The sequence below is a fragment of the Mesoplodon densirostris genome, chromosome 3 (assembly GCF_025265405.1).
Source record: "Mesoplodon densirostris isolate mMesDen1 chromosome 3, mMesDen1 primary haplotype, whole genome shotgun sequence".
Classification (NCBI taxonomy): Eukaryota; Metazoa; Chordata; class Mammalia; order Artiodactyla; family Ziphiidae; genus Mesoplodon; species Mesoplodon densirostris.
Window position 1 is genome coordinate 10,361,197 of NC_082663.1, and position 15,851 is coordinate 10,377,047.

Sequence of the window (15,851 nt, forward strand, 5' to 3'; positions counted from 1 at the left end):
AATGTTTTGGTCTAATTACAGTATTGGGGATGAAGGAACTCATATGAAGCGTCACAAAACTAAATGAACCCACTTTTCTGTCGTCCCTCAATTAGTCTACTGCCTTTCTAACAACCATCGCAGTACTACATTACGGACATGTTATACTAAATCATGGGCAGTGAGGGCCACCTTGAAGCCAAAGAGCCTCCTTCCAATCAGGACGTTAGTAAAGGGCCAAGGTATCTGGGACCCTAAGGATTTCCCAAGTTCATATAACCAGTGAGCGACTAAGCTAGACCCAGAACCCAGGTTGTCTGACTGGGCATTTGGTGTTCTCAGCAGCACGCCAACCTGCATCATGCAAACAAATACTATTATCTCGAGCTGACTGACAAAAACTACCTGTAGTCACTTCTGAGGACAAAGCAGTACCAGAGGTGAATCATTGAGATTCTCCCAAGAGAAACAGACTGCCACTAAGGACTCAGATTCCCCATGTCTTCAGGATCCTTGGATCTTTCTCTGCCTTTCAGACATTTGGAGAATTCAGTGATGGAAAGTTGCATGGAGTTTTTCTGCCCAGATTTATATTTCTCCAGGATAGGGCTCACTCTGCTAAGATAATAAAGTTGATTTCTCTTAAAAGGGAAAGAAGAGTGTTTTCTATGCTTGGATTTCCATACATTATATAATGGATGCATTTCCCATCTGAATCAAATCAGTGGGTCTCAAACTTCAATGTGTAACAGAATCACCTTGAGGACCTTGGTAAAAATGTAGATTTCTAGGCAGCATACTAGAAAATCAGATCTATAAGTTCCAGAATTCCTTAAGGGATCTGGGCCTGGGTCACTGCAGGGACCACCTGCCCTGCACCTCACTCTGACAACCCAGACACGAAGCTGCAGTGAGGCTGTCTCCATGGCAACTTTGTGGGAGGCAGTGGTGGGGCCTCCAGAGTATGTCTCTGAAGGTTGATGTCACCCAGTCCCAGCAATATTAAGAGAGAATTATACAATACAATAAAAATATACAACTACAATAAAAACACATATGGAAGAACAATCCTTTCACATTTATGATCGTAAAACGAAATCCTTAAAGGAACTTAGTTTAATATGGTCTTTTGAACAATTCACACAATGTGCTTAAAGGGTATATTATAGATTATTATTAAAATACTGTAAAGCATAGCATTCTTCTAGAGCTTAAAAGTGGCAATTTATTTTACTAATCATTTCACATAGTATCTATTTGCCATAGCACTGAATTCCCTAAAATCTGAATTCTAGTTAAAAAATCAAATCAGACAGTACCTAGAGATACTGTATAGTATATAGCATATATGTGTAAATTCACACACACATAAAATACATGCCCCGAGATAAGGCATTCACTTGAAATCATAACCTTATAAATGACTGGTAATTATATTTTCAAATTCCAGTAATAAGATGATTTGGCCGTTCATAAATATGTATAATTTTTCTGTACAAACACCGTCGACACATAATTTGTTTTCCAACCCCACTGATTTTCTCCATGCAGATGTATCATTTTCCAATTATGAAATTAGACATTCGATTTGAAAATACGTTAGCAGTCTAATTCCAGGTTTAATAACTTTCTGTATATTTTTAAGACTATATTCTGCTAGAACTCTGGGGAAAATTATGAAATTCAAAAAAACTAAATGTAAAAGAATGTAATCAGCCTGTGAGAACTATTCAAGTAAGCTACCACCATGGGTTAAATCATTAAGAATGGCCTAGGCTTTCAGGGTTGGGCAAGTCTTTGCATAGAGTTTGTAGTCACGTGCTAGAAGACAAAACAGAGATGCCCTGGAGCTGAGAAGACTTCACCAGCATCACAGACTTAGAGAGAGACAGGAGAAGCACCAAAACCAGGTCACCATATTTTTCAAAACACAGAACTAGCATTCATGGAACTTGATAGCAATTTATTACTCTAATCTTTTTTTTTTTTTTTTTTTTTTTTTTGGCAGTACGCGGGCTTCTCACTGCTGTGGCCTCTCCCGTTGCAGAGCACAGGCTCCGGACGCACAGGCTCAGTGGCCATGGCTCACGGGCCCAGCCGCTCTGCGGCATGTGGGATCTTCCCGGACCGGGGCATGAACCTGTGTCCCCTGCATCGGCAGGCGGACTCTCAACCACTGCGCCACCAGGGAAGCCCTATTACTCTAATCTTAATCTGAATGTTTAGTGCTGAGCTAATACTATATCAAGTAAACATAATTAGAATATATAAAGATCATGAAATACTAGTGAAGATTCTGATTTAGCTAGTCAGGCATTATGCAAAAGGAAACAAAAAAGACTGTTCAGTATGGTGGATACATTTTTCACTTGGTTGATCTTTTCCCAATTTTCAAGGAACTACTCATGCCTGCACTGCAATCCACAGGGAGCAGGGGAGAACTGACATGTTCTTAGACCACACTGCACACCTCCCTCCGAGCCAACTGTCTGCCATGGGCATCTGACCCATGCCGCCACAGACAGAGTCTGGGATCCTTGGCTTGGCTTCCAGGGGGGTTACACCATCTTCCTCCAATGACCACAGCCCTAAGACTGTAGAGTTTGAAAGCAGTGAGTGCTTGCGTTTCCCACCATGTCAGCCAGCAAAGCAGAGAGAGACAGTGGGAGACTCAGAGGGAGGGAGGAAGCGAGAGAGAGAGAGAGAGAGAGAGAGAGAGAGAGAGAGAGAGAGAGAGAGAATGAATGGCGGAGGGGGGGCGGACACAGCAAGTGCCCAAGAAGAAGCAGAGGGTTGATTAGTTTCATTTGTTTCCTGAAACAGCCACATGCCTCTTCTTGGGTTAGGGAGACACAACTATATCATTATAAAATAAAACAAAAACCACTTCTTTTCTTAACCATATATGAATTGAATTCCATCAGAATCACATACCCCTACTAATACGAATATATGCATGTGACTAGGAATATATATATGAAATTACATATACACATGAAATTAAAAGCTTTACGATATAACAAAGGAAGGAGTCCACATCTCTTACCATCTTGGAAATAACTACATCTTTCATAGAGCCACATCTTCAGCACTATTTTTTAGAATTTGGTATGAACTTGCTTAAATTTAAAAATTATCCCATTAAAAGAAAGAAAGAAAGAAGGAAGAAAGAAAGAAAGAAAGAAAGAAAGAAAGAAAGAAAGAAAGAAAGAAAGAAAGAAAGAAAGAAAAAGAAAAGAAGATAAACTGAGAGCACAGAAGGTGGGGGAGAGAATGTTTCAGGGAGAATATGATGAGTTAATTAGCTACACATTTGTAATATAAGCAGCAATAATAGACTACTTATACAATTAGATATGTGGGTCAGAGAAAATAAAACCTTTGCAATTGCCTGACCAAAAAAAAAAAAAAATTATCCCATTAGCACAGGACTACAATAGCAAACAGAAAATATAGATAAGCAACATAATTTTTAAAAGAATAGAGTGAACATACTTAAACTACCACCATTTAGAGAAAATCAATATTAATATGTTGACATATAAAACTGATATTTTTCATAGATATACAAAATTCTATAGTTACTTTGTAACATGCTGTCTTCTATTAATATCTCTCTTGATCCCCTTCTATATCAGTAATCATTTTCCGCAGTATCTTAATGACTCCACCGTATCTAATTAACTGATGCATTATAATGTGTCTACTCCATCTGCTGTTTTGAATTTGTACATTGTCTCCAATTTTCCACTACTAAAAGAGGTTGTAACAGAAACCTTGCTTGCTTGTCCATTTTCTTAAATTCTTTGGGATGGGATTATTGCCTCAAGCCTTGTACCATTTTAGGGCTTTTGCAACATACTGAAAAATTTCACTCCAGGTAGCTTGTTCGATTTATGGGCTCAGTAGGAAAATGAGAATGCCATGCTGGGTACTATGATTTTTTTGTCAAGTTTGCTGATCTGAAGGACAAACAGTTACCTCATAGTTTTAATTACTAGGGAAAATGAATTTTTCCCCCTCTCGACCATTTTTATTTCTCATTTTACAATCTGCACATTCATGGTCTTTACTCATTTCTCTACCATTGTGACACTGATTTTCTTATAGATTGTTCCTTACATAGGAGAGAGATGAACTTTCTAACTAGCATATGTATGCACTGATTTTGTTACTTAGAAATTTGAAGTTTTAATCTTGATTCAATCTTTGACTATTATTTCTGCCTTTGATTTTCTGATATTCTATGAATACTTACATTTTCTCAACTACTTCTAAAATTTTATTTTTAGACTTAAAATTACATCTCTATTGAATTCATTTTGATAAAGAGTATAAAGTCAAGTGGTAGGGCTTTTTGTCTCAGGTTTTCTGGTGGCAGAATTAATAACAATAATATAAAATTTAGATAAGAGTTCTTAACCTGGGATCCTAGAGCTTACAGTGGACTTTGAATATTTTAAATTGTCTCTGAAAAGTTGGATGCCTATGCATTTGTGAATTTTACTAAAAAGTCTTATAGCTTCTGTGAAATTCTCAGTGAGGTATATGAAACCTAAATGGTGAAGAACTAGGCTTTAAAGGATAAAATATAGATTAAGCACACAGTGGCCCTTTTCTTTAAAAAGATGGTAAATCCCCTTAAATTTAAGAAGAGCAGACATAGCCATCTGATCTTTTGGCCACTGCCATCCTTTGTTCCAATGAAATGTCACACAAAGCCCAACAGATACAGCAAAGTTCTTCTGCTAAAGGATGAGTCACAGATCCTAGAAATCTGGAGCAGAATTTGAAAATACTGTATTAGAATATGGTACAAGGGGCAAAATATGTGCCATATGAATTCATCTTCTACCTCTGCAAATAGAAGTTCTCTGAACGACTCATCCTAAGTCAAATTTGTGACAGTTGTAGCATCTGAAATAAATTATGCAGTGGACTAGTTAAGGGAGATGCACCCTTATCTCAAACAGCTGAATATAAGATGACCCAAGCCATCATCCTGTATCAGACTGTCTGGCTTTACTGCAAAACTGGATTGACAGTATCACAGAGGAAGCTTTCTGTGCTGAACAGTGACTGTCCACCATGAAATCAACCTCAAATACCAGTAGAGCCCACTGAAAATCCCAAACTTCCTGTCAATAATCTGCAAGGGTTCACTCACCCATTTGAGAAAGTAACAGGAGAAAATGCATCCACATGTAAATTTAAATATGTCCATAAGCCCATGCAAATGTAATCATTTTCTCAAGTGGTAAAACTCAGGTTTTTATAGCTGTCCTATTTTGTGCAGTATTAAAATACTGCTCAAAACAGTTAATTTTTATTATATGAATAATATAGACAACTGATTTGGAAACTATTGTGATATAGAATTAGATATGCCAAGCTTAGCCTTAGCCCTAGATGCTGTTTAAGGACGGAACTCCCATAATTTTGTTTTGCTTTATAACTAGTTTCCATATATCAGGACCAAATAAAAAAGCATGCAAAACACATGCAAATTTATACCCAATCAATTTTAAAAGGAAATCATCACGTAGAAGCCATTCAATTATTTTTTAATACTAAGAATGAACAATAGGGTTGATCTATAGACATTATCTTTTAAATTTTGCACTTGCTGTTCTGAACAATTTGTTAAAGGAGATAAAATACTGAACATGTAAAGCAAGAAGTGAGAGTACATTAATCTGATTGTAGGATAGAAAACTGGTTATCAAATAATATTGAACAGAAGGAAATTCAAGTATAATTTAAAAAAAAAACTAAATAAACCTTAATGTTACTATGTCATTAACTTTTCAATATATACACAGAATAGTTCATTGGAATATATTTCAAGCCTAAATCAATTTGCTTATTTGTTGATGGAGAACAAAATAATGCTGGCTTTTGTCTGAAACACTTGGTTTCTACGCTGGCCTCATTGATTATATTATTACAGTCACTTAAATGCTCGTCTGCAAAATGGAAATAATGTATATCTCAGTCTTGATCTAAGGAATGGATTTTTTTCAACTGTAGAATACTACTCTTTTTGTGTTACCTTATGCTTTTCCATAACTTCAAACACTGGCAATTTTCCAACTACAATACAGTTCAGCTGTAAGCGCAGTCAGCAGCGTTTCCAGAAGCATTCACTTCTCATATCCAAATCCATCCCGGTTTTCCTTCTGTCCTGCAAAATGCACATCTTGTCTGACTTTTAAGGAGCAGTCAGAGAAGGTTTTTAATCAAAGACAGCAAAACAAAGAGGATGAAGAGGACACATGGGGTACTAATACCTCTGGTTAAAGGGTGGGGAAAGGTGCAGTTTTTACTAGATCGTCTTTTCAGGACTTATTTCACCATTCTGATTTCACATGAGGAAAGATGATAGAAATTCAGCGGGCAGTTCAAAGGGAAAAAGACATATCCTAAATTCTTGGAGAACAGGAAAGAATTTGGATATCTGAGTTGGAGAAGACTGGACATACTATTCTTCTGTGCCATGTATTAGCTATAGGATCTTGAAGAAGTCATGTAACTTCCATATCCATTTCCTCATCTGTTAAATTGAGATACCACTAAGTACTAACAGGAGAGGGGAGGGGAGGAGAGGGGAGGGGAGGGGTGGGGAGAGGCTGAGCACATGAAGGTTGAGATCACCACACCAGGGAACATTCAATAACTACGACAAATGTTCCTCCACTGTATTTTCCCCAACTCTCTTGCAACTTGACATCACATTCTCCTAGAGACTATCACCCCACAGAGGATTTACAGCTATTTTACCTAATGAGTTGACATGGATAATATCACAAGGAAAACTTGGCCTCTTTCCTTCCTACAGAATTTCATGGAGGGCTATGCATTACTCTTATGGGTGGCTGCTGCTTGCAGAGGGGTCAAAGGGGTAAAGCATGTGAGAGACCCTGGTTTTCAGAAGGGACTAGGGAGGGAGCATGTGTCTGAAGCCTTGGTGAACTGGCTTAGTGTCCTCCCCCCAAATTTATGTCAGCTGGAACCTGTGAATGTGATCCTATTTGCAAATAGGGACTTTGCAGATGTAATCAAGCAGAGGTCATGCTGGATTGGGGTGAGAGCTAATCCAATGACGGGTGTCCTTCTAAGAGGAAAATTTGGACACCAATACACATAGAGGGAAACGGCCGTGGGATGATGAAGGCAGAGACTGGAGCATGCTGCCACAAGCCAAGGAACACCAAGGATTGCCAGCAACCAACCAACACTGGAAGAGTCAAGGAAGACATCTCCCCTAGAGCATTCAAAGAGCATCTGTGCCATTCTGACATGCTGACTGAGGACTTCTAGTCTCCAGATTGTGAGAGAATAAATTTCTATTGCTTTAAGAAACTCAGTTCATGGTAATTTGTTACAGCAGCCTTAGGGAACAAATACACCTGGGGAGGGAGAAGTGTGCCCAAATCTGGTTTTGCTGTGGTCATGAGATTGCAGAGCAGAGGGTGTGGGGAGCTGAGAGACTTCACCTCTCAGCCAGTGAGCAAGAAAAGCAATGCTGAAAACGCTGGGACTTGAAATTGTCAACTCCTATTCCACCAATAATGCATTTTAAACAATATCTTCTGTTAATTTAATTCCTAATTGTAAGCCTCTGTTGAGAATACAAGTGTGTCTGTAGGGACAGGGATGGGGAAAAGTAACAGATGCAATGGATGAAGACTCTAAAAGAGCTACCATTATTCCAGTACATACTATTGATAGGCTTATTGCATATTTTTTTTATCCACAGAATCAAAGATGTAACATTGAAAATCTCAATTATTTCACAGATGGGAAAACCAAGACTTAGAAAGATTAATTAACATATTCAACCTCACAAACAGCTGATGAGTGACTGATCTGGGATTCCCATGCAAAATACCTGATTGTAGCAATTATGGGTTGCTTTACCCCAGCAAGATGTTCCCAAGTTAATCACGTAGTAAGCAAAATATTCCATGCTCCTTTTTTTAAAAAAAAGGACATACTCTTGAATACTACAGGATAGAAATATTTTATATTTAAACATTCTATAGTTACAAGTTCTTAAAAATAAAGGTCAAAATAACTGAATAATTGAGAACTAGGAAGCATCCCATAATAAAAATTAGGTAAGTTATACTACTGGCTATCGGTGTTTCCAATAAAAACAGTATATAAAATCCAGATTTTCAAAAAGGATTATCTAGGGGATGATCACTTGTTAAAAAGCATTCATCTTCATTAAGCAAGTGTCAACAAATATGTAATACTCATGACATATATAGGTGTGGTATAATTTTGCTATTTCAAAAAATTAATTGTATAAGCACATCCTCACTTTCAATTACTTTGTTTTAATATACTCAATGAATCGTTTAAATAAATTACCACAATTGACCTTCACATGAGCAAAATGTCAAGAAACATCTCGTGGCATGTAAATCTGCCTCTCAGCTACAAATGAATCACCTCTCTCTTCAACAAACAGGGCCTTTATACACAATTACTTTTTTTTTTTTCTTTCTTTCAAGCTGGGGTAAAGCAAGCACCCCTTTTATTTTTATTTTTATTTTTATTTTTATTTTTTTAATTAGTTTCTGCTTTATAACAAAGTGAATCAGTCATACATATACATCTGTTCCCACATCCCCTCCCTCATGCATCTCCCTCCCTCCCACCCTCCCTATCCCTCCCCTCCAGGCAGTCACAAAGCACCGAGCTGATCTCCCTGTGCTCTGCGGCTGCTTCCCACTGTCTATCTAGCCTACGTTTGGTAGTGTATATATGTCCATGCCTCTCTTTCGCTTTGTCACAGCTTACCCTTCCCCCTCCCCATATCCTCAAGTCCATTCTCAAGTAGGTCTGTGTCTTTATTCCCGTTTTACCCCTAGGTTCTTCATGACATTTTTTTTTCTTATATTCCATATATATGTGTTAGCATACGGTATTTGTCTTTCTCTTTCTGACTTACTTCACTCTGTATGACAGACTCTAGGTCTATCCACCTCATTACAAATAGCTCAGTTTCGTTTCTTTTTATGGCTGAGTAATATTCCATTGTATATATGTGCCACATCTTCTTTATCCATTCATCCGATGATGGACACTTAGGTTGTTTCCAGCTCCGGGCTATTGTGAATAGAGCTGCAATGAACATTTTGGTACATGTCTCTTTTTGAATTATGGTTGTCTCAGGGTATATGCCTAGTAGTGGGATTGCTGGGTCATATGGTAGTTCTATTTGGAGTTTTTTAAGGAACCTCCATACTGTTCTCCATAGTGGCTGTACCAATTCACATTCCCACCAGCAGTGCAAGAGTGTTCCCTTTTCTCCACACCCTCTCCAGCATTTATTGTTTCTAGATTTCTTGATGATGGCCATTCTGACTGGTGTGAGATGATATCTCATTGTAGTTTTGATTTGCATTTCTCTAATGATTAATGATGTTGAGCATTCTTTCATGTGTTTGTTGGCAGTCTGTATATCTTCTTTGGAGAAATGCCTATTTAAGTCTTCTGCCCATTTTTGGATTGGGTTGTTTGTTTTTTTGCTATTGAGCTGCATGAGCTGTTTATAAATTTTGGAGATTAATCCTTTGTCAGTTGCTTCATTTGCAAATATTTTCTCCCATTCTGAGGGTTGTCTTTTGGTCTTGTTTATGGTTTCCTTTGCTGTGCAAAAGCTTTGAAGTTTCATTAGGTCCCATGTGTTTATCTTTGTTTTTATTTCCATTTCTCTAGGAGGTGGGTCCAAAAGGATCTTGCTGTGATTTATGTCATAGAGTGTTCTACCTATGTTTTCCTCTAAGAGTTTGATAGTTTCTGGCCTTACACTTAAGTCTTTAATCCATTTTGAGCTTATTTTTGTGTATGGTGTTAGGGAATGATCTAATCTCATACTTTTACATGTCCCTGTCCAGTTTTCCCAGCACCACTTATTGAAGAGGCTGTCCTTTCTCCACTGTACATTCCTGCCTCCTTTATCAAAGATAAGTTGGCCATATGTGCGTGGGTTTATCTCTGGGCTTTCTATCCTGATCCACTAATCTATCTTTCTGTTTTTATGCCAGTACCACACTGTCTTAATTACTGTAGCTTTGTAGTATAGTCTGAAGTCAGGGAGCCTGATTCCTCCAGCTCCATTTTTCGTTCTCAAGATTCCTTTGGCTATTCGTGGTCTTTTGTGTTTCCATACAAATTGTGAAATTTTTTGTTCTAGTTCTGTGAAAAATGCCATTGGTAGTTTGATAGGGATTGCATTGAATCTGTAGATTGCTTTGGGTAGTAGAGTCATTTTCACAATGTTGATTCTTCCAATCCAAGAACATGGTACATCTCTCCATCTATTTGTATCATCTTTAATTTCTTTCATCAGTGTCTTATAATTTTCTGCATACAGGTCTTTTGTCTCCTTAGGTAGGTTTATTCCTAGATATTTTATTCTTTTTGTTGCAATGGTAAATGGGAGTGTTTTCTTGATTTCATTTTCAGATTTTTCATCATTAGTGTACAGGAATGCCAGAGATTTCTGTACATTAATTTTGTAACCTGCTACTTTACCAAATTCATTGATTAGCTCTAGTAGTTTTTCGGTAGCATCTTTAGGATTCTCTATGTATAGTATCATCTCATCTGCAAACAATGACAGCTTTACTTCTTCTTTTCCGATTTGGATTCCTTTTATTTCCTTTTCTTCTCTGATTGCTGTGGCTAAAACTTCCAAAACTAGGTTGAATAAGAGTGGTGAGAGTGGGCAACCTTGTCTTGTTCCTGATCTTAGTGGAAATTGTTTCAGTTTTTCACCATTGAGGACAATGTTGGCTGTGGGTTTGTCATATATGGCCTTTATTATGTTGAGGAAAGTTCCCTCTATGCCTACTTTCTGCAGGGTTTTTATCATAAATGGGTGTTGAATTTTGTCGAAAGCTTTCTCTGCATCTATTGAGATGATCATATGGTTTTTCTCCTTCAACTTGTTAATATGGTGTATCACATTGATTGATTTGCGTATATTGAAGAATCCTTGCATTCCTGGGATAAACCCCACTTGATCATGGTGTATGATCCTTTTAATGTGCTGTTGGATTCTGTTTGCTAGTATTTTGTTGAGGATTTTTGCATCTATGTTCATCAGTGATATTGGCCTGTAGTTTTCTTTCTTTGTGACATCCTTGCCTGGTTTTGGTATCAAGGTGATGGTGGCCTCGTAGAATGAGTTTGGGATTGTTCCTTCCTCTGAAATTGGTTGGAAGAGTTTGAGAAGGATGGGTGTTAGCTCTTCTCTAAATGTTTGATAGAATTCGCCTGTGAAGCCATCTGGTCCTGGGCTTTTGTTTGATGGAAGATTTTTAATCACAGTTTCAATTTCAGTGCTTGTGATTGGTCTATTCATATTTTCTATTTCTTCCTGAGTCAGTCTTGGCAGGTTGTGCATTTCTAAGAATTTGTCCATTTCTTCCAGGTTGTCCATTTTATTGGCATAGAGTTGCTTGTAGTAATCTCTCATGATCTTTTGTATTTCTGCAGTGTCAGTTGTTACTTCTCCTTTTTCATTTCTAATTCTATTGATTTGAGTCTTCTCCCTTCTTTTCTTGATGAGTCTGGCTAATGGTTTGTCAATTTTGTTTATCTTCTCAAAGAACCAGCTTTTAGTTTGGTTGATCTTTGCTATCGTTTCCTTCATTTCTTTTTCATTTACTTCTGATCTGATCTTTATGATTTCTTTCCTTCTGCTAGCTTTGGGGGTTTTTTGTTCTTCTTTCTCTAATTGCTTTAGGTGCAGGGTCAGGTTGTTTACTCGAAATGTTTCCTGTTTCTTAAGGTGGGATTGTATTGCTATAAACTTCCCCCTTAGAACTGCTTTTGCTGCATCCCATAGGTTTTGGGTTGTCGTGTCTCCATTGTCATTTGTTTCTAGGTATTTTTTAATTTCCTCTCTGATTTCTTCAGTGATCACTTCGTTATTGAGTAGTGTATTGTTTAGCCTCCATGTGTTTGTATTTTTTACAGATCTTTTCCTGTAATTGATGTCTAGTCTCATAGCATTGTGGTCGGAAAAGATACTTGATACAATTTCAATTTTCTTAAATTTACCAAGGCTTGATTTGTGACCCAAGATATGATCTATCCTGGAGAATGTTCCATGAGCACTTGAGAAAAATGTGTATTCTGTTGTTTTTGGATGAAATGTCCTATAAATATCAACTAAGTCCATCTTGTTTAATGTATCATTTAAAGCTTGTGTTTCCTTATTTATTTTCATTTTGGACGATCTGTCCATTGGTGAAAGTGGGGTGTTAAAGTCCCCTACTATGATTGTGTTACTGTCGATTTCCCCTTTTATGGCTGTTAGTATTTGCCTTATGTATTGAGGTGCTCCTATGTTGGGTGCATAAATATTTACAGTTGTTATATCTTCTTCTTGGATCGATCCCTTGATCATTATGTAGTGTCCTTCTTTGTCTCTTCTAATAGTCTTTATTTTAAAGTCTATTTTGTCTGATATAAGAATTGCTACTCCAGCTTTCTTTTGATTTCCATTTGCATGGAATATCTTTTTCCATCCCCTTACTTTCAATCTGTATGTGTCTTTAGGTCTGAAGTGGGTCTCTTGTAGACAGCATATATATGGGTCTTGTTTTTGTATCCATTCAGCCACTCTGTGTCTTTTGGTGGGAGCATTTAGTCCATTTACATTTAAGGTAATTATTGATATGTATGTTCCTATTCCCATTTCCTTAATTGCTTTGGGTTCGTTATTGTAGGTATATTTCTTCTGTTGTGTTTCTTGCCTAGAGAAGTTCCTTTAGCATTTGTTGTAAAGCTGGTTTGGTGGTGCTGAACTCTCTCAGCTTTTGCTTGTCTGTAAAGGTTTTAATTTCTCCATCAAATCTGAATGAGATCCTTCACAATTACTTTAACAATAGCCATCTATCATGAGTCCCAAAATGGCGTTTTGCCTATAACTAGATTATCAGTTCACTGACTATTGATTACAAAACACTTTTTTTTTTTTTTTTTTTTTTTTTTTTTTTGCGGTACACGGGCCTCTCACTGTTGTGGCCTCTCCCGTTGCAGAGCACAGGCTCCGGATGCGCAGGCTCAGCGGCCATGGCTCATGGGCCCAGCCGCTCTGTGGCATGTGGGATCTTCCCAGACTGGGACATGAACTCGTGTCCCCTGCATCGGCAGGCGGACTCTCAACCACTGTGCCACCAGGGAAGCCCTACAAAACACTTCTTGAGTCAAGTTTACCTTGGTATTTCATATGTCAATATTCAATACATCAACAGTGTTAGAAACAAAGCATATATTCATTGTTCCCATTCATATGCTTAACTCCAGTGAATCAGGTTCATGTGTTCATCTTTCCCGTCCCAGGTCAAGTTCTGAGACAAGGAACACAGAGTTGGTTGATGAGCCAGGTCAGAGCTTCACTTATGAATCTCAGCAGAGGCCACCATAAACATTGGGAAGGGTGGCCTTCTCTAATAAGTATTAGGGACTTGTGACTGAAGTAGGGAACTGAATGCTTGATAGGAAAAAAACACCCAAAAAACAGGCATCTTCCACAGCAAAGTTATTCTACATCCAATGTTTTTATTTTTAGTTCTCAAGCATCAGTCATATCAAAATTCACCTGAAAATCTTAGTAAAAAATACAAAAGCCCAGGCCCTGGCTCTTTCAATGACTCTAGGCCCCTGGGAACCCTGGGGGTACTTTATTAGCTCTCCCAGGTGATTCTGATCCTGAGTATTTTTTCGAACCACTGGTCTATGCCATAAACTTGTAAGTTTCGGCACCTGGCATTTGGTCCTAAGATGGTCCCAGAATTTAAAAATGTCAGAGCCCAAGGATCTTAATGGTATTTGTTGCATTCCAGTCCTTGCACTATTTGTATCAACCACCTGTCATCAGTATCTTTTAATTCTGGAACCAAAAGCTCCAGGCCCAAGGGTGTGAATCGTCAGTGAGTGAGTTCTCCACGTGATTCTGAACAACAACCCCAGCCTGAGGATCAAGGTCAACATTAATGGAAACAAGTCATGTTGACAGGACATACCCTTAATAGGATGTGATGGGAATGGTACTTTATCCTTGTGGTCTTCCTTTCCAAACCCCATGACACCAGTCTACTCATGAGAAGAACATCAGATAAATCCCAGTGGAGGGATATTCTAAAAAATCCCTGACCTCAGGCTTCCCTGGTGGCGTAGTGGTTGAGAGTCCACCTGCCGATCCAGGGGACATGGGTTTGTGCCCCAGTCCGGGAGGATCCCACATGCCGCAGAGCAGCTGGGTCCGTGAGCCATGGCCGCTGAGCCTGCGCGTCCGGAGCTTGTGCTCTGCAACAGAGAGGCCACAACAGTGAGAGGCCCGTGTACCACAAAAAAAAAAAAAAAAAAAAAAAAAAGAGTTGGCCAGTCATTTCCCACTGAGGTGGAAAACAAGGAAAGCAAAGTACCTGGGGCCATGGATTTCTACAAGAATTTCTTTTTTTTTTTAATGTTTGAATATTTAATTTACAATTTTTTTTTAAATTGAAGTACAGTTGATTTACAATATCGTGTTAGTTCTGGTTACAGCAAAGTGACTCAGATATATATATATATATATATATGTATTCTTTTTACACATTCTTTTCCATTATGGCTTATTACAGGATACTGAGTATAGTTCCCTGTGCTACACAGTAGGTCCTTGTTGATTATTTTATATGTAACAGTATGTATATTTTAATCCCAAACTCCTAATTTTTCCCTCCCCCACCCCCTTTCCCCTTTGGTAACCATAAATTTGTTTTCTATGTCTGTGAGTCTCTGTTTTGTAAATAAGTTCACTTGTATCATATTCAATATTTTAGACTCCACATATAAGTGATATCGTATGGTATTTGTCTTTCTGACTTACTTCACTTAGTATGATAATCTCTAGGTCCATCCATGTTGCTGCAAAGGGCATTATTTCATTCTTTTTTATGGCTGAGTAACATTCCATTGTATATATCCACAGCTTCTTTTCCATTCAGCTGTCGATGGACACTTAGGTGGCTTCCATGTCTTGGCTAATGTAAATAGTGCTGCTATGAACACTGAGGTGCAATTATTTTTTCAAATTAGAGTTTTCTCCAGATATATGCCCAGGAGTGGGACTGCTGGATCATATGGTAACTCTATTTTCAGTTTTTTAAGTAACCTCCATACTGTTTTCCATCGTGGCTGCACCAATTTACATTTCTACCAACATTATAGGAGGGTTTCCTTTTCTCCAGCATTTGTTATTTGTAGACTTTTTAATCATGGCCATTCTGAACAGTGTGATACCAGTGTGATACCTCATTGTAGTTTTGATTTGCATTTCTCTAATAATTAGCAGTGTTAGGATCTTTTCATGTGCTTATTGGCCATCTGTATGTCTTCTTTGGAGAAATGTCTATCTAGGTCTTCTGCCCTTTTTTTTTATTTTTTTTTATTTTTATGGTACGCGGGCCTCTCACTGTTGTGCTCTCTCCCGCTGTGGAGCACAGGCTCTGGACGCGCAGGCTCAGCGGCCATGGCTCACGGGCCCAGCTGCTCCACGGTATGTGGGATCTTCCCGGACCGGGGCACAAACCCGTGTCCCCTTCATCGGCAGGCGGACTTCCCACCACTGCATCACCAGGGAAGCCCATCAGTGTGGTTTTTTAATAAAATAACCATTTTTAAATACTTTACAGTACCTTGGACACCTTAACATCTAATATTAAAAGCTAATTAAAAAAATTAAGCTCCAGTTTAAAGTGAATAAAATACAAATTGGTTGCTTAATGCATGTTCTATCAAAATAGATCTATACTATTTAACATAGTTGAAAGAAGAAGTGGAATGAAAATACTCCAATT

At 38.1% G+C, this 15,851-nt stretch overlaps 1 protein-coding gene across 1 annotated transcript in view; it reads right to left on the bottom strand.

The window, feature by feature from the left end:
* Positions 1-15,851, bottom strand: part of CTNND2 (catenin delta 2) — a 968,406-nt gene that overhangs the window by 824,952 nt on the left and 127,603 nt on the right. The window lies entirely within an intron of this gene.